Source organism: Solanum verrucosum, unplaced genomic scaffold (genome assembly GCF_900185275.1).
Source record: "Solanum verrucosum unplaced genomic scaffold, falcon-dt-bn FXZP01000112.1, whole genome shotgun sequence".
In the NCBI taxonomy this organism is placed as follows: domain Eukaryota; kingdom Viridiplantae; phylum Streptophyta; class Magnoliopsida; order Solanales; family Solanaceae; genus Solanum; species Solanum verrucosum.
The window spans coordinates 2795702-2814411 of NW_026020441.1; the positions used below are offsets into that span (position 1 = coordinate 2795702).

The window sequence follows — 18710 nt, forward strand, 5'->3', positions numbered from 1 at the left end:
CTTTTGGTATTGGGCTATTGAAATGTTTTGGGCCTTTGGTGGGTTTAAAGTAAGGTAGCCAAATGAATTAAACCAAATCAAATCGCGATTGGCCAATTGAAGCTACAAACTTTGCCAAATCGATTTTAATTTACGAATTCGACTAAAATTAGATAAGATGAATTATCTAATTAGTTAACAAACTTCTTAATTTTAACGACATTAATTTAACTAAAACATAATTAAATTATATGCAAATTAATTAACTCGAAATTACAACTATAACTTAGACCAAACTAAATTAATAAAATATTTAACTTGAAATGTGAAATCTTTGGGGATGATTATTAAATATTTATAAAAAATATACTAATAATAGATATAATTATATAAAGCAAATTTATTAGTCAAAAGTTATAAAATTTACAAGGCTATTTTAAAACTTGAAAATTGTAACTATAACTTAAACTAAAGTGACTTAATAAAACACTTAACTAAAATGTAACATCTTTGGAGATGATTTTATAAAATATACTAATTAGGTAAAAACATATTTATTATCTAAAATGTTGTAGAAATGACTAAAAATCATCAAACCTATAAAACATTTTGCATTTTTATAAAACTAATTATTTCAAATCGTTTGAAATTAAGAAGTTCGAAAATTAATTTTTATCGTGGAGGGTCAAAATTGGGTGTCAAAAACTGTCCCTCATTTGACTTGGATTGATGAAAGAAATTCGAGGAAAATGAAATTGACGAATCCAATTTTGACCGACCACATCTTCATCTTAAGAAAAGGAATTTGGTATGGACTTTAGGGATTATGGTGGAACACCGGAAGTGAGTTTCCTACGTATCTCAGGGTATATGAGAATTCAGGCAACTTGTAGTTCGATATGCTTGATTTGACACACGATTTTGAAAGAATTCAAAAGTCATCCCGATACCAAATTATGAAGGGACCGGAATGCTCCAGAATAATATTTAAGAGTGAATGTTGGAATACAATCGAGTTTCCAATATTGATTCCGCCTACATATCCCTCAACTCAAGGAATTAGGCTGCTTGTAGTTCGACTCGATCGGTTGAAAAGGAAATCTATTATGCAAGATAACCTTTGGTTCTAGAAGAGCGACAAAGTAAGTCGAGTATGAAAAGGAGTCTTGCAACCTCTTAGTCATGAGTGTGGCGCGCGTCACACCCATAATTAAGAACTTACACAGACATAATTTTAAAAGCTCTTGGTGCATTGTCACTCAGATTGGAAAGCTACTTCCGGTAGAACCCAAAAATTTCCGGATGCGAAACTAAAACCAACAAACCCAAAGATAAACCCATATGCCTTCTGATAGGGGTGTGGTTTGATTGTGGTAGAAGTCACTTCTCTGCTCGCGTCCTAAGAGTTTGGCACTACTCTTTGGACTATGTCCTAGTTCGCTGCTAAGAAAAAGTTCCACGTTGTGCTGCATCCTTTTTGATTTCTTCCGCATCTGTGGTTTGTTTTGAGAATTCATCCTCTCAGATGCTCTCGACAAAGACTGAGATAAAACTCATTAACATAAAAATGTAATTCAAATGGAGAGATAGTGTTTTTTATCGTGTTGACACTTTGTTTCTCCCCTTGAACATTTGACGTCAACTTCATCGGGTTTGACGTAAAGAAAATAAAGCTTGTGTCTCATATTTGTAATATAATCTTCAATGTACTCTTTCTTTGATGTTGAAATAATAAAATAGGCTGATGTAGCATGTTGATAACTCTCTTTCTATGCATGACCTCCTTCTCTTGCTATGCATGACTTTCTTCTCTTGCTATGCATGACCTCTTTCTTTTGCTATGCATGACCTCTTTTCTCTTGCTATGCATGACTCCTTTCTCTTGATGCATAAATAGCTTTCTCGCGATTCATGACATTTTCCTCGCAATGCAAGAGTCTCTTTCCGCGATACATGACATTTTTCCCGCAATACATCACTTCCTTCTTCTGCGATGCATGATTCTTTCTCTTGCTATGCATGACTTCTCTGCGATGTATAACTCCTGTCTCTTGCTATGCATGACTCTTTCTCTTGCTATGCATGACCTTTTTCTCTTGCTATGCATGACTTCTTTCTCTTGATGCCTCCCTGGTACCGAACGAAGGTAATGCTTCACCGAGCAACATAAGTGATCTTCTGATATCTTCTAGGTAGCGATATTGTCCTAACTGACAATACAAATAAAAATGACCCTCAAAGTAATGGTATCATCTCATTTGACAATACGATATAAATGACTCTCTGGGTAGTGGAATCGTTTTAATCGACATTACGATATGATTTAATCTTAGAGTAGTGGCATCGTCTCATTTGATAATGCAATATAAATAACCTTCAGGGTAAGAATATTATCATATCTGATAATATAATGCAGATAAACGTCTTCCAGGTATTTTTAGTTGCTGGAAAATAATAATATTACTCTCTTTGTGGTTTTCATTTGTTCCATCTCCGAACATAGTTGCAATGTTCATTATGAACCTTGTTTTGCTGAGAATTTGAATAAAATAGTGTTACTCATATTCCCAACTCATTGGTATAAGAAGCATAAAACGTTTCCTGCATCCACATAAACATTATTAATTTTGGGGAAGCTTCTTGTCCTTTCGACTTCTTCGTGTTCATTGAATGAAGGAATATGATGCTCTTGAGGAAACTTATAGACCTGCATCCACAGAAAAATCGTTAGTTTAAAGTGAACTGATCTGTGTCGATTCCCTCGGTTGTCCGGTCCTTGTCTGGCTACCTTCGATTGATTTCTCCGATCTCCCGCCTCTTGGTAGATAAGACAAATATTTTTATGCAAAATAATTGAAACATGAAATAAAATTTTTAAGGAAAATAGGCTTTCAAAAAGTAATATTTGGAAAAAGTCACTGCCAAGTGTCTTGTCACGTCAAGCTTAATGAACGTCTTTGAAGTTAATGTCTCGAGGTCTATTTGATTACTTGCTGAAAAGTATTCAAAGTTGTTCTAAATTGCCGATAAACCTTATTGAAATTCTTGAGGTCATCCTAAAATTTTTTTGTCCTAATTAACTGTCTTGACTTATCTAGAACTGTTGGTGAGTAAATCACAGAATTTTTGAGATCCTCTAAAAAATTCTGTCCCAGTTGCAAATCCCAAAGTGACTTCAGTCTTGACTTGTTGGAGAGGTCTTCTTCTTGAGAATTTTTGTGTCCCTCTCAAATATTCTGTCCCAGTTTCTATTCTAAAGAAAAAATAGAAATCTTACGGGAGATATGACCGAGCCATTGTGGCGCCTACGTATCCTGTTGAGGTAGGAATCAGGTCAAACGTAGTTCCCTCTCTCGAGGATTAACAAAAATAAGAGAATTACAAGGAAACCGGCTGAGGCCGACATAGGCCGCCTACGTATCTCATTTTTGAGAATTCAGGTCAGACGTAGTTCATTACAAAAGGATAAAATATCAAACAAAGCGATTACAAGCAAATAGAATGATTACAAGGAAATGATAGAAACACAAATTGAAGCTTCACACATAATATATCTTGACATCATCTGAGTTGATCGGTTTCAGCTATTCGGTGCCATCCATCTTCGACAGGACCAAGGCACCTCCAGATAACACTTTGTGAACCATGTAAGTCCTTGCCAATTTGGTGCAAATTTCCGTTTGTACTCATCCTGATGAGGGAAATGCGTTTAGGTCCAACTGGCCGATTTCAAATATCCTGGCTCTTACTTTCTTATGGAAAGCACGAATCATTCTCTGTTAATACAGTTGTCCATGACAAACAACAACCATTCTCTTCTCATCAATTAATGTTAACAGATCAATCCTCTTGCGAACCCTTTCAGCATCATTCAATTCAGCTTCTTGGATGATTCTCAATGAAGATATCTCAACTTCTGCAGGTATAACTGCTTCTGTTCCATATATTAGAAAATATTAAGTAGCTCCAACTGATGTCCTGACAGTCGTTCAGTAACCCAACAAAGCATACGGCAACATCCATGCCAACCTCTGCAATTATCAATCATTTTCCTCAAAATCTTGTTTATGTTCTTGTTGGCGGCTTCTACAGCTCTATTCATTTAGGGACGATAGGCAGTTGAGTTTCGGTGAGTAATCTTGAATTGTTCACATATCTCTCTCATCAAGTGACTATTAAGATTCTCTCCATTATCAGTAATGATGGATTCTGGCACTCCGAACCTACATATCAAATTGTTGCGAAGAAATTAGCTACAACCTTTTTGTCACCGACTTATATGAAGCTTCTTCCATCCATTTTGTGAAGTAGTCAATGACAACCAAAATGAATCTGTGTCTGTTAGAGGCGGTCGACTCTATGGCACCAATGACATCCATTCCCCACGCTACAAACGACCAAGGTGAACTCATAGTATTGAGTTCGTGAGGTGGCACTCGAATTAAATCACCATGCACTTGACATTTATGACATTTTTGCACAAACTTGCAACAATCATGTTCCATAGTCATGCAAAAATAGCCAGCTCGAAGGATCTTCCTCGCCAAAGTGAGCCCATTCATGTGAGTACCACAAACTTCGGCATGTATTTGTTCCAAAAGCTTTGCAGCTTCACTAGCATTAACACATTTGAGAAGACCTAAATCGGGTGTCCTCCTATAAAGGATTTCCCCACTTGCAAAGAAATTGAGGGCCATACAGCCTATCAACTTCTTCTGGTTGAACGTTGCATTCTCAGGATAAGTCCCGATCTCTAAATACTTCTTGATGTCAAAATACCAAGGTAAACCGTCTGGTTCCGCTTCAACATGTGAACAATAGATAGGCTGCTGTTTTACCTCTATATCTACTAGATCAATATAACTTATAACTGGATGTTTAATCATTGAGGCAATGGTGGCAAGAGCATTGGCCAACTCATTCTGTGTTCTGGGAGTGTGACTGAACTCAATTTTGTGAAATCTCTTGTATAACTTCTGTATATACCGCACATACGGTGTGATCTTTGGATTCTTCACGGTCCATTCTCCTTGAACTTGATGAATCAGCATATTTGAATCTCCAATAACCAACAACTCATAAACGTTTATATCAATTGTCATCTTCAAACCGAGGATGCAAGCTTCATACTCATCCATATTGTTTGTGCAATCAAATCAGAGTTTAGCCGCCATAGGATAATGTTGACCGGTTTCTGACACTAAGACCGCTCCGATACCTTTCCCTTGGTGATTTGCCGCTCCATAGAAGAATACTCTCTAACCAGGGTACACTTCAGAAATATCTTTACCCATAAATGCTATTTTTTCATCGGGAAAATAAGTCTCGTGCGATTCATTCTCTTCATCAATCGGATTCTCCGCAAGATGATCAACCAAGGATTGTGCTTTTATCGTTTTCTGAGTCATATACACAATATCAAATTCACTCAAAAGCATTTGCCGTTTAGCCAACTTTTCGGTCTGCATCGCCTTCTGGAAAATATACTTCAACGGGTCCATCCTAGAAATAAGGTATGTGGTATAGAAAGGCAAATAATGTCTCAACTTCTGAGCAATCCACGTCAAAGCACAACATGTTCTTTCCAAAAGAGTGTATCGAGCTTCATACGGAGTGAATTTCTTGCTCAGGTAATAGATGGCTCGCTCCTTCTTCCCAGTTTCGTCATGTTGACCAAACACACATCCGGATGCATTATCCGAGACAGACAAATACAGTAACAATGGACTTCCTTCCCGTGGAGGAACCAACATCGGTGGATTGGACAAATAGTTCTTGATGGCATCAAAAACAGTTTGACATTCTCCGGTCCACTTGGTTAAGACATCTTTTTTCAATAACTTAAATATGGGATTACACACCATGGTGGATTAGGCTATGAACCGATTGATGTAGTTCAACCTTCTCAGAAAACTCATCACCTCTTTCGTGGTCTTCGGATGAGGTAATTCTTGAATCGCTTTGATCTTGGAAGGGTCAAGCTCAATGCCCCTTCTACTGACTATAAATCCCAACAACTTGCCAGCTGGCACCCCAAAAGCACACTTGGCGAGATTTAACTTCAGATTGTATCGACGCAGACGATCAAAGAACTTCCTCAAGTGAGTCAAGTGATCCAAACTCTCGCGGGACTTGATTATGACATCATCTACATATACCTCGATCTCCTTATGAATCATATCTTGAAAGATGGTGGTCATAGCACTGATATAAGTAGCACCGGCATTTTTGAGAACAAAAGGCATCACCCGATAATGATATACACCCCAAGGCGTAATGAAAGCTATCTTTTCTTCATCTTCTTCATCCATTAGGATCTGGTGATAACCCGCATAACAATCCACAAATGACTGCATCTCATGTTTAGCACAATTATCAATGAGAATGTGAATGTTTGGCAATGGAAAATTATCTTTCGGGCTAGCTTTGTTGAGATCTCTGTAATCGACACAAATTTTGATCTTCCCATCTTTCTTGGCCACTAGAACAACATTGGCTAGCCAAGTCGGATATTGTGTCACTTCCACCACTTTAGACTCAATCTGCTTTGTAATCTCCTCTTTGATCTTCAAACTCAGCTCTGGCTTGAATTTTCGAGTTTTCTACTTTATCGGACTAAAATTTGGATTGATCGGCAATTTATGAGACACTATGTTCGTACTTAGACCTGGTATATCCCTGTAAGACTAGGCAAATATGTCGATGTATTCTCTGAGCAGATGAACCAGGTCCCTTCTTTGAGTTTCAGTCAAATGGACGCTGATTCTTACTTCTTTAACACATTCCTCATCTCCAAGATTCGCAGTTTCGGTTTCTTCCAAATTCGACTTGTGTTGATTCTCAAATTGTCGAAACTCTTCGACAACATGTTCGGGTACCTCATTTTCTTTTTCATATTCCTCGCACTCATCATCACCTGCCTCATTTTGTTCACTCAGTTCATGAAATGACATGACATTGGCAGGTTTTAAATTAATATTACTGAAATTATAATCAAACAAAGTTAGGAAAGTAAAATATAAAGAGATAAGTAAACAAATTTTTGATAAAAGAGGCTTTCGTTTAAATTGAAAAACAAGAACAAACTTTGGCCACGGCCAAAGGCCATTATGCCTTTTTAAACATCACGAGGGAATTTAAAAACTTCAAACAAATAAAAGTTGCATAAAGGGTGGGTGTCAGGCCTCTTTCGGACTACCACCGATTTTAAAAACAAACAAAAGCACATGTCTTTTCTACCTAAATGAGCGGGAAATCAGAAGTGGTGTGGAGGTCCAATTTTTCAATTGCTCCTCAGGTTCTGCATCACGGATGCCTGATGTCCCAACTTCCTCCTCGATGACCGCATCAATTTCCTCATAAAGGCCCCAAATTCCTTCTCCGAGACCACCATTGTTGACATATTCTTGCACCGAGAATGACTAGTACATATGAGGAAATGGCCTGGCCAATGCTTGATCAAAACTCTTGTTCTTCGTCTCTGGTTCGTCATCCATTGGGATATATCCTAAACCGAACTTCATTCCTCTAGCGGAAACTTGAATAGGTTCGATAATTCCTTGACAACGCTTCCCCAATCCGAGACCTGGTTCAAAACCATTCTAGAGCATGACAATAACAATCATCTTGTGCATGGCAGACATAGGAGGTTGTGGAGCCAAGTCATCACCGGTGGCATTTACCAGCTCCACCGTGTAAAAATTGCAACCTTGGGAGACCTCATCAACGATCGGCGCATACCCATCGGAGTGACTCTCCTCACCATGAATGACCCATTCCTGGTTCTTCCAAACAAATTTTATCAGTTTGTGAAGGGTAGAAAGCACGACCCCAACCATGTGGATAAATGGTCTTCTTAGCAGTAAATTGTAGCTGGTATTGATGTCCAACACCTGAAACTCCACATTGAACTCTGCAAGACCCATCTGAATATCTAAGTTTACTGCCCCTATCGTGTCTATCTGCACTCCATCGAAAGCTCTCACATTGACCTAGTTTTGTTGAACCTTTCCCAAGTCAAATTTCAGCTGCTTGAGAGTCGAAAGCGGGCAGATGTTGAGCCCACACCCATCGTCAACCAAAACATGATTTATGACCTTGTCTTGACACATAGTGGTGACATGCAGAGTTTTGTTGTACATCTTTCCTTCAAAGGGCAACTCTTCGTTATAGAAACTGATGCGGTGTCCTCGAACAACTTGGTTTATCATGGCTGCAAGATTATCACTGTTAGTGCCTACAGGAACATAAGTATCATCCAAAGCCTTCATCAACGCTTGCCTATGCAGTTGTGAACTCATCAACAAAGCCCATACAGAAATCTGAGTGGGCTTCTTCTCCAAATGCTTCACAATTGAATAATCTTTCAGCTGCATTTTTCTCCATAACTCCTCAGCCTCGGCTTCACTGATTGTCCTTTTTATTTGGTCCTTCTTCTGCCCTCCTTGAGCCAACTCTTTCGGTGTGTAGCACCTGCCGGATTTGGTCATACCCTGGGTAACAACCGTTTTAATCATAAACTTTGGTCAGGTAAGAGTTTCTCGTGGCACCAAGGCAACAACCTTCTCGGGTGTCAAAATCACAAACTCTTTCTTCTCTCTAATGCTCAACGAGGCTACAACCCTTTTTCAGTTCATCAAGAGTGATCGAAACCATTGCCTTTGTCACGCACCAATCATCATCTGTCTCTATCATATTGATTGTGATGCCTACATGATTTGGCAAAGGATTACTATTGATATTGGGCGTGACTGTCTGGAGAGAGACCACGTTCTGGTCAATCAGGTCATGGATCTTATGCTTCAGGTTGATACAGTCATCGGTATCATGTCCAACACTATTGGAGTGATATGCGCACCTTTGATCAGGTCTGTAAAACTTTGAGCTAGTGTCAACCGGCTTGGGCCCCACTGGGTGAATATATCCTACCGCATTTAATTGCTCGAATAGCTTTGTTCGGCTTTCGATGAGCTGATTGAAATTTCTAACAGGTTTCTTCTTAAATTTAGGATGGAAGGGATCGTAATTGCCTTGTTGAGGGGGAGGCATTTGATGATACTTTGGATCGTTTGGATAGGGGGGTGGATATCTGGGATATGAGTTGGTTTGGTAATTTGGCTGTGGAGCTTTGTAGTTCGGGGGGGGGGGGGTATTTTGGTAAAGTGGAGCTGGGTTTGGTACATTGGGGGAAGAGTTTGGTAATTTGCCTGAACGTTGGCACAGTTAGGGGCGGCATTTCGGTAGTGATGAGATGGAGTCTGGTAAATTGGAGGGGGAGTTTGGTAGATAGTAGAGGGAGTTTGATAGCTAGGAGGGGGAGTATTTTGATAACTGGGAGGGGTATTTTGAAAACTGGTGGGAAGGGTATATTGGTAATCAGGTTGTGCATAATAAGCCTGGCAAGAACTCTTTAAAGGTCGAGAATGACCTTGGTATGATAATGATTTCCTTGGGGTCTTCTTCCCTTCATAAGAGATAGAAGACACATCTTCTCTTTTCTTCTTCAACAAACCCAAGGATCCGGGTGAGGCAGCAATAAGGGCAATCTTCCCGATTCTTAATCTATCTTCGATAGTCTCACCTACTTTCACTATCTCAGGAAACTTTGCTCTAACAAGCAACATAATTCTATCATAATATTTGGGCTCTTGAATCCGCACAAATACTTCAACAAATTCCTTCTTAGATATAGGAGGCCGAACTCTAGCTGCCTTCTTTCTCCATCTGTATGCAAATTTGGTTTCTGCTTCATTTTTCCAAGGAATAACGATCAGGAACGATTTCTATATTGTTGGCGAATTGTTCGATGAAGTTCTTAGCCAGAGCATTCCATCTAGGTCACTGACTTGTTTCATGAGATGTAAACCATTTCAAAGCCTCTCCACTCAAACTCCGGCTAAAAAACCGCATCAGTAAAGCTTCGTCTCTTCCAACTCCTATGAGCTGGTCACAGTAGGCCCTCAGGTGCGCTAAGGGGTTCCCTATTCCTACGAAAACGTCAAACTTTGGCACCTTGAACCCTTCCGTGAGGTCTAAATTTGGATGAATGCATAAATCCTCATAACTCAAATCGGCGACTTTAGGAATACACCATAACTCTTTCATGGCCTTTCAGATCTCTTCCTTCATATCCAACTTGGCGGCCTCTTCCTTTTACCTCCACTCTCTCTTTCACTCCTCATAGTGGTTGAGCTCAGAACCATTGGCGTCATGCTCATTGGGGACCGAAATTTGGAAAGTGTCTTTCTGAGGTAGGGGTGGAGCGATGGAGGGACTTTGGGCATTTTAAGTGGCTTGGTAGTTTTGAGGGAAAGTCTGGGGGTTGGTGTGTTGATTTTGGTGATGGAGGGAAGCTTGCGAGTGGTTAACATTTTGGTTTTGAGGGGGTGGACCAGTTTGGAGGTTGGCATTTTGGGGAGGAAATGACACTTGAAGGTTTGTATTTTGAGAAGGGGGTGGTGTCTGATAAGAGGCGGAGGCATAATAGGGATTTTAGGTGGTTAGTTCGATGATTGAGGGGTTATGAGCAGGATTGGAAGGTGGGTTTTGAGCCTGTTCCGCACTTGAAGGAGGAAAGTGAAGTGGAAGCATTCTATCTGCTGGAGCATTGAAAGCAAAAGCTGGATTAGGCAAATCTTGCCTTCTCTGCATTTCGACCCTCATCTCGGTGATTTGTTGCATCACTGCATGATTAACTCGTTCTGATAAGCGATGACGGGCTGAGCCACAACAACATCTATTAAGCCGGTATCCTTAACGTTATCGCCCATTGTTGAGTTGCCCTTCCGAGAACTTTGACTGGGGAATGAATCTGTAGGGCCTTTTGATTTTGTAAAATAGGGGTGTTCAGCTAGCTTATCAACACAAATCCATTCTAACTACCTTTAGAGGAAAGCAATTTAAAGGCAAATAAGTTAGTTTTGATTCAGGACAAACAATGCAAAATATCACATAGAGGGCATATAAACACAGAAGAGTTGCTTCGTTTGAGAACATGTTAACCCACGAATAACGGGGCCTGGTTTTTGAACAAGCGGGAATTTGCTCGTTTTATTTCGGGACTAGTGACTCAGAAAGGTTAAATTTCGTTGAGCTAAGGTCTTCTTGCTGCATCTCTCGGCATCTGTTGATGTGAATTTAGTGTTTCCTTGTAGAATGAAAGGGGGAAAAGAAAATTTTAAAAAGATAGGGGCCGGGCCTTGAAAGGCTGCCTACGTATCTCCATAGGAGAATTCAGGCCCTACGTAGTTCGAATACAAAGGAAATTTTCATTTTTATTCATTCATTTCTGGTGATTACAAGGAAAGTAAAAAACAGACAATAAAGCTCCTAAAAGATAAAACGTGCCTCCATCCAAGCCATTCTTCTTTCGATTGTCGCATTAATCACGAGGGGTAAACTCGTATTCTTCGAGGGCGATTTTCTCATTCCCTTATTTCCACCGTCCCTGGAAAGGAGGCCTATAGACAATTTCCTCCTTAGGTTCTTCTTCAACAACTTTCGATTCAGTGTCTTTCGGGACAAGGACTGCGTTATCCAAGAGAGGGTATTCTTCGCGTAGCCTCTGAATCCTTATGGCTATACTATCTTTGAAGACATCGTCTCCCTTCCGTATAGCGGTTGTCTCTTCATTCACGATAGTGTGTCTTGTCATCTTAGCCACCAACTCCTCATCTAGTGCCGCATTTGCGGTTCTATTCTCCTTTATCTGGTTTCTTGGATCTCATGTCTGAGCCGCTGCAATTCCATCCTCAAATCCTCCTCAATTAGCTCCATGTCGATACTCTTGCCTCTTTCCATCTTAGCTGTGATTTTACCTTTCATGAGATGATAGAGTAATGTCTTAGGATTTAGTAGTAGGATTTTATTTCTAGCTGAGAAACTCAAGAATCATGGAATTTTGGTCGGACATTTTGGGGTAGTGACTTGTATTCAGTATTGTAGAGATTTTTCCAAATTTTTTTGAAAAGGAGTGGACTAAAATATCATCATTCAGAACAACAATATCACATAAACAGTTAAAGCACACAAGCGGCTAACACGAGTCCTAAACAAGTAGGGGGCCTTTTGTGCCAAGGATAGGCCTAGCGTATTTGAAAGATGTATATGTAGAATTGAACTATTTTGTTACCCCAAAGCAAATTTCGCATATATAAAATGATGTTCAAAAAGTGAAAATAAGCAGGGGAAATAGGGAATAAACGAGAAACACAAAAGGAAAGGCCCACACAGGGGTCATTTGAAAAGAGTATTGAAACACAAGAAAGGAAAGCCCACACAAGGGCAAATAACAACAAGTACACATAGAAAAACCCACGGAGGGGCGAAGTCCACTAAGAAGTCCCCGATGGCCCTGCTTCTAATCTGCTCCTCTTGTTCTATGCCCTGAGATGCTGAAGCCTATATTGAATCATTAGCAAGTATCCGTCGCTCCGACGACCTTTCTCTTCCGATTCTTCAAGACACATTCCACATTTTTTTTTATCTCCAATCCATAAATTAAGCTCTCCCAAATCGCTTCTCAAGCTTTCTAATTCTCGAGTTACACTCTCGAGGGCATATGTATCCTTTTCTTGCTTTCGAAGGAATTCATTGTACATTTCCTGAGCTTCCCTTTTTACCTCCCTTAATTCTATCAAAGCTTTAAACTCTTTTTCCTCCACACTGCGATAAATGTCTGGGACTGGAAAGGAGATACCTTGCAGACTATCTTTCAAGCAAGCCTTGTAAGTTTCATCATAACCGGCGTTGAACTGATCCGTGACAATGGTGTCGTTGTTCATTCGGAGTGCCTTTTTCCATTCCTTCAGCATCTCTGAAGCTTCAAGCACTCTATCGTCCCCGATGTCGAACACATAAATACGGTAGTATGCATTTGGAGGCGTAGTTTGTCTTCTCCCAAACTGCCTCAGGATCCGGATGGATGCATACGGGCGGATACCCCGAATACCTGGTAGAGGAAGCACGAGTTGTCTATAGCCCTGTAACATCCGAAAATTTAAAATGAATATGAAGAAACTTGAAATTGGAAGTAGTCATTTTTGGAAAAAAATTCAGAATCTGGAAATTCGGCCAAGTGTAGAAATCCGTGAGTTTTTGGCCAACTTTGAGCAGTCATAACTCCTAGCTCAGGATGATCCAGGAGTAGTTCCAGTTATGTTTGGAAAGCCCTTGGAACGATCTTTCCAACGCCACCGAGTTTGCTCGATTCCGAGTTCGTATGAGCGAGTTATGCCCTTTGAAAGTTGGGCAGTTGGCAAGGAGTCCGTCCGAAAATTTAAGGGCATTTTGGTCTTTTCACAAATCATTTCTTTTGAGGTTATATTGTTGTGTTAGGCTGATTGTGGATCATTTTTGTTCCATTTTAAAAGAGTAAGAGTTAGGGTTCTTGAGTGAAGAAGAGAAGAAGAGAGAAAGAAGAGAAGAAGAAGAAGTGGGAGCTAGGGTTGTGGATGCAAGACGTTTTCTTCATCAAATTTCTTGGGGAATCTTAGTAAAGGTATGGGAGTTCTTTATCTAGGGAAAGCTATCACCCTAGAGACAATTTCAAATGGTTTTCAACTTTTCCAAAGTTTGTGAAAAAGCCTAATTTCTACTCAAACTCATGGGTTCTTGCATGAAACGATTTCAAATGATAAGTTATGATATTATTGATGTTTATTTGATGTTTTAAGATGAAAAACTCCATGAATCCTTGTATTCTACAAAACCCCAAAATGTGTTTATGAAGTGGGTCTATTTCTATAAATTCAAAGTTGATGGAATTATGTGTAAAGTGAATTGTATTGATATATCTTGTGTTGTTTAATGTTTATTCATGATTAATTGTTGATAATGGGTGAATTAAGGGTGGTAAGCCTTATGAGTGAAGTATTGGTGATTACTTGGATTTTTGGTGATTTTGGCTATGGCTTTGAATTATGGTAAGAAAGCTTGAACTCTCTTTATTGAATTAATTGTTGTTGGTAGGTTGAATCCACCTTTGGTGGAAGTGTTATATCTTGTTCTTGTGTGGTATTATTGTGAATTGTAGCCATGAAGGCATTGGGGAAGTTGTTGCATAATGTTGGAATATTGTATTATTGTGAATTGAGGCCATAAAGGGCATTATATGAGTGTTATTGTATTTGTTATATTATTATATATGAATGAGGCTATATGTAAAGTCCTATGTGAAGCTATATGTGAAGGTATGATGTGAATGAGTTTTATGTGATCTTGTGATGATCCTATGTAAAATGGATAGCATTGTGAGTTAAAGTATGATTTCTCATGATGTATATATGAAATGATGTTGGATTATGAAGTATCCTTAAATGAAAATGTTGTGACTTGGTTGGTAGACTAAAGTGTCCCTCCTTGTTACTTAAAATCTTGAATGCATGAATGTGTGAAATGGGAAGAACTAAAAAATGGTGCCCTTTCTATAAATGTTAAAAGAGGAATTCTAGGCCAAGACTTAAATCGGCAAAACTAAGAAATGGTGCCCTTTCATAAGTCTAGCTTTCCTAAGTAAATGTAAAACCATGAAATCGGTAGACCTAATGGTGGTAACCCTTCTCATGTGTGAAATGATGAACCTTGGACCGGCAGGCTTAAGGCACCCTTAATGAAAAATCGGTAGGCCTAAGGCACCCTTCCAGGGGGATTTAATGAGCTATCCTTATGAACCTTGATTGGCCATGACTAAGAAATGGGGCCTTTCTTGGGAAGAGGTACTATGAGTTGGTTGAACTAGAAAAGGAACCTTCTCTAAGTACATATATGATTGAATACTCTATGGGAAACAAGGCTAGCACCGAGTGGATGTGGTTAGGAAGGTGGCCTAGTTGAGTATGAGATTAGGCACAATGAACTTCCTTGGACATCCCCTAAACCATGTGCCTACATGGGTTGCTTACTAGTTCTACCTTTGGCAAGTAGAACAACCTCCACGGAGTAGGATAGACTCCGAATTTCATACCTAGCTAGTATGGTCTATGTCGGTTATGCCTATTCCCATCATGTGGGATGCGCACTCTAGTTATTGAATAGGTTCTACAACATGTAGGTAGTAGTATGGGATGCTATCTACACATGGCACGAGTTGGCTTTGAAGATACTAAAGTGAGTTCCCTAAGTCTAACGACTATTATGTGAAAGTCCCCTTATGTGCTTGAATGTCTCCAAAAAAATGGTTTCTTAAAGAATGTTGGTCTATTGATGTTATGTTGTAAAGGAAATGTCCTTATCTAAGGTAATCTAGAGGAACACTTAAGTGTGCTTGAAGAGGTTGTATGGGCGGTCACTTCTTGTCTTACTCAAGTGTGTCTTAAGGTTATATTAGGTAGAGGTCCTATGGTAATGAATGACATGTGTTCCTTTAAAGTTAAGCATGGGTTGTATATGAATATATGTTGAGTATGTATACGGTTGGCTATGGTTTAATATGTGAACATTGACTTAGTATGTTATATTGTAATGGTAAATTTCCTTATCTATGGTAACCCTTAGGAACACTTAGGTGTATATGAAGAGATTGTATGGGCGGTCACTTCATGTTTCACTTAAGTGTGGCTTTGGGTAACTTGAGATAGAGGTCAAGAAATGATGAAAAAGGCTTACTTGTCAATTATGTTCATGTGTTGTACATTGGTACTAGTTGTGCATGATGGCTTGTGATATGAAGCATGATAAGTGGTAAGTTCACATTTGGTGGCCTTAGGATGATGTTTTAGTGTGGATGGTGGTATGGGACGCTATCCATACATTGCACAAAGTGTTGTCCAAGGGTTACTTGAGGTGGATGGTTTAAGGTGAAGGAATGGGTTATGTGTGGAGTATGTGCTAAAGTGGTTAATGACTTGTATGTTGGTTATGGTTGGATATTGTGACTCTTATACTTGTATTTTTTTCATGAAGTTTTACCAAATGGCATAAAAGCATGTTTCTCCAATAAACGTCCCTTTTAGCATGTTTTTGCATGGCTTCCATACTTAGTACTTAATTGTGCTAACCCCTTTCTTTCCCTTTTTGACTAAAGTGTAGGGATTTGGAGATGGTGACATGTCATGGCTATTTGATAGGTTTCTAAGTGTTGAAGATGAAGATTTGGTGAGTCATCATATATTCGAGGACAATACCCCATATGTTCTTTTATGTCTTTTTAGTATTGTTTAAGTTGTGTATGGGATTGGTCCTGAATTTTGTACTCTAAAGTATTAGATGGTTTTGAGACATCATGTATAAAGTCTAGAAAGTCTTCCGCTTGCTATTGTTTTTTTTTTAATGAAATGTTTTCTTGGTAAAGAAAGTTTTTAATTCCTTATGGTTTTAGTGTCTATGCGATGAATGAATGCTAAGAGGCTTGTATTAAACCTCTTCGAGGTCGAGTACGCTGGTTACGACTAGGGGGTGATCCCGGATCGTGACAAGCCCCGTACTATGACATCTTTTGAGATGAAGCGATCGAACATCCACTGAATATCTTCTTCTCTCAGCTCGGAGAAAATTTGAGCCCATCTTTCTCTAGTCTTCCTATTTTCTATATCTGTCCAAAACAACATATCATTCAAATCCTTAAGAGCATTATTATCATCGAGGGTGTATAGTTGTTAAGTCTCGTGTCCCTTCGCTAAGTGGCTCATTATCCACCATTGGAGGAAGAGATTACAGCCCTGAAAGTAGTGATGTGCTTCCTTATATCTTCCCAAAGCACGGTACATCTCAGACAAGATGACAGGCTCGATGGAATAATACTTCACTTGCCCATGGTTCAGATGCCCGTGGAAGAGAGTGTGTGCAAACATTATTACCCGGGTGTTGATGCTGAGGCTCGGGCCTTGGGGAAAAACCATAGTACCTAATAGCGCGATAGTGAATGCCAAAAATCTGATCCCGTCCCATTCTCTGAAGGTAACCCTGAACTCTTGGTTGTAATTCGCATAAAAGCTTGCATGCCCGAATCTAACATAGAGATCCATAAAAGAAACGCTAGAACTTTCGGCCCAGAAGGAGTAATCCTTTCTTAATCCAAGCCAATTTATAATATCCTCGAGAGTAGGTTTGTTAGGGATTAAGACGTCTTCCTATTTTCTCACTCTTCTTTCAAGCCCTGTACCAACTGTGTCTATTCCGTCCCGAATTCCCTCAATTGTCGAGGTGATTTCCATGGTTCCAAATCGGAACACCATTTTCTCGTTGTCCCAATAACCCATGCGGACTTCAATCAGCTCGGGTCACCCAACCATATTAATGAGTTCTGTTAGGGCCCCTACATATTTGTTGAGGTCCCTTTTGTGAAACGTATTGAGGTCGTTGCACCACATCTTGAGTAAAATTGGGGCTTCCACCACCATGTCGAATTTAGGAAATTGATCCATACCTACAAAATAAAACCCGGTTAATATTCCCCCCTAATAGGTAACAATCATGTTTCCACACATACATCTTTCAAATGTCAAATAATATGATATGTCGTTAGGTTGTGAACCTTGGACATGATTTTTGGCGGTTTTACTAATGAAATTAATACGCCTTGGGTATTAAGTCGTCTTAGGCTAATGCTTAAATTTAGATTTGGTTTAGCTCTACTCTAGGTTGAGTAGAATTGGTCTAGAAATGACGGTAACCTGAGTCGGACAAGCAACAGGGTGAAGATTAATAAACGACGTTGGATGACCACAAGCCAACTATTCATTTATCACTTCCAAAGAATTCAACTTGTGTTTTTCTTTTAAGGGCAGTCATGGTAAGCCACGTAACTGCCTTTTTTCCTAATGCAATCTATTTACCGTTTGGCATAATCGGATGCCATGAATGTCACAATTCAATATATACAATAAATAAAACAAGTAGACAGTAAAAACACATAGCCAAATAAATTAATCTTAAGATTAGAACCATTCAAGTCCCCAACAAAGTCATCATTCTGTTTTATTAAGAAAATATATTTAGACTGATTTTAAGAGTCGCCACTTAATTTTTAAAGGGAAATTAAGAAAACTGATTTTTTTCAAAAGATTAAAACAGAAATCTGTTGAAAATATTTAAAGGGCATTCAGGGTTCATATTAGCATTTCGGGAAGGGTTTGGAAGCACCCAAAATGCCCGCTAATATGTGATTATCCGATAATTAACTATTTGTCTAATTTTCATTTGACTTAATTTGAAATGAACAATTTTATAGTTAGGACCATTTTAAGGGAGAAAACAAAATATTGAAATATTATCTAAGTGAAGTATTTTTGTAAAATTATTTATTTATTTTTAAGTCAAGTAAAAGATGAATAATTTAGTTAAGTGATTAATTCAAAATGGGTGTCTTTTGGGGATTTGAATTTTTCAAAAACCTTAAGATTAATAGCAGATGATAATGAGTAAACAAACACAATAAAATAAGAGAGATAGAGTTGGGCCCAAATCTAGTTTTCATGTCCGCTTGAGCCAGTATTTGGGCCCATTTGAGTCACCTGCACTTGTACTAAATTAACATAAAAAATATATTTTTATCTTTGGGCCTTAGGCCCAATTCTTTCACTTGTCCTAAACTTCTAACAAAAAAAATAATAATAATGACTAAATGGGCTTAGGCCCAACAAATAACAAAATACAATCTTTTTATAAAGATTAGGCCGTTGGCCCAATCTTTTCAATCTTCCGATCTGTCGCATATTCTTTCAACTCCGAGACCTGGTCATCAATTTTTACGACTGGCAGACTCAAATAAACTAAAATTGGTCCACCGTGGCCCA

The 18710-nt window shown here is 39.0% G+C and overlaps 1 pseudogene; it reads right to left on the minus strand.

The window, feature by feature from the left end:
- Positions 1–12356: 12356 nt before the first annotated feature.
- LOC125808486 (uncharacterized) lies at positions 12357–17339 on the minus strand (annotated as a pseudogene).
- Positions 17340–18710: the final 1371 nt, after the last annotated feature.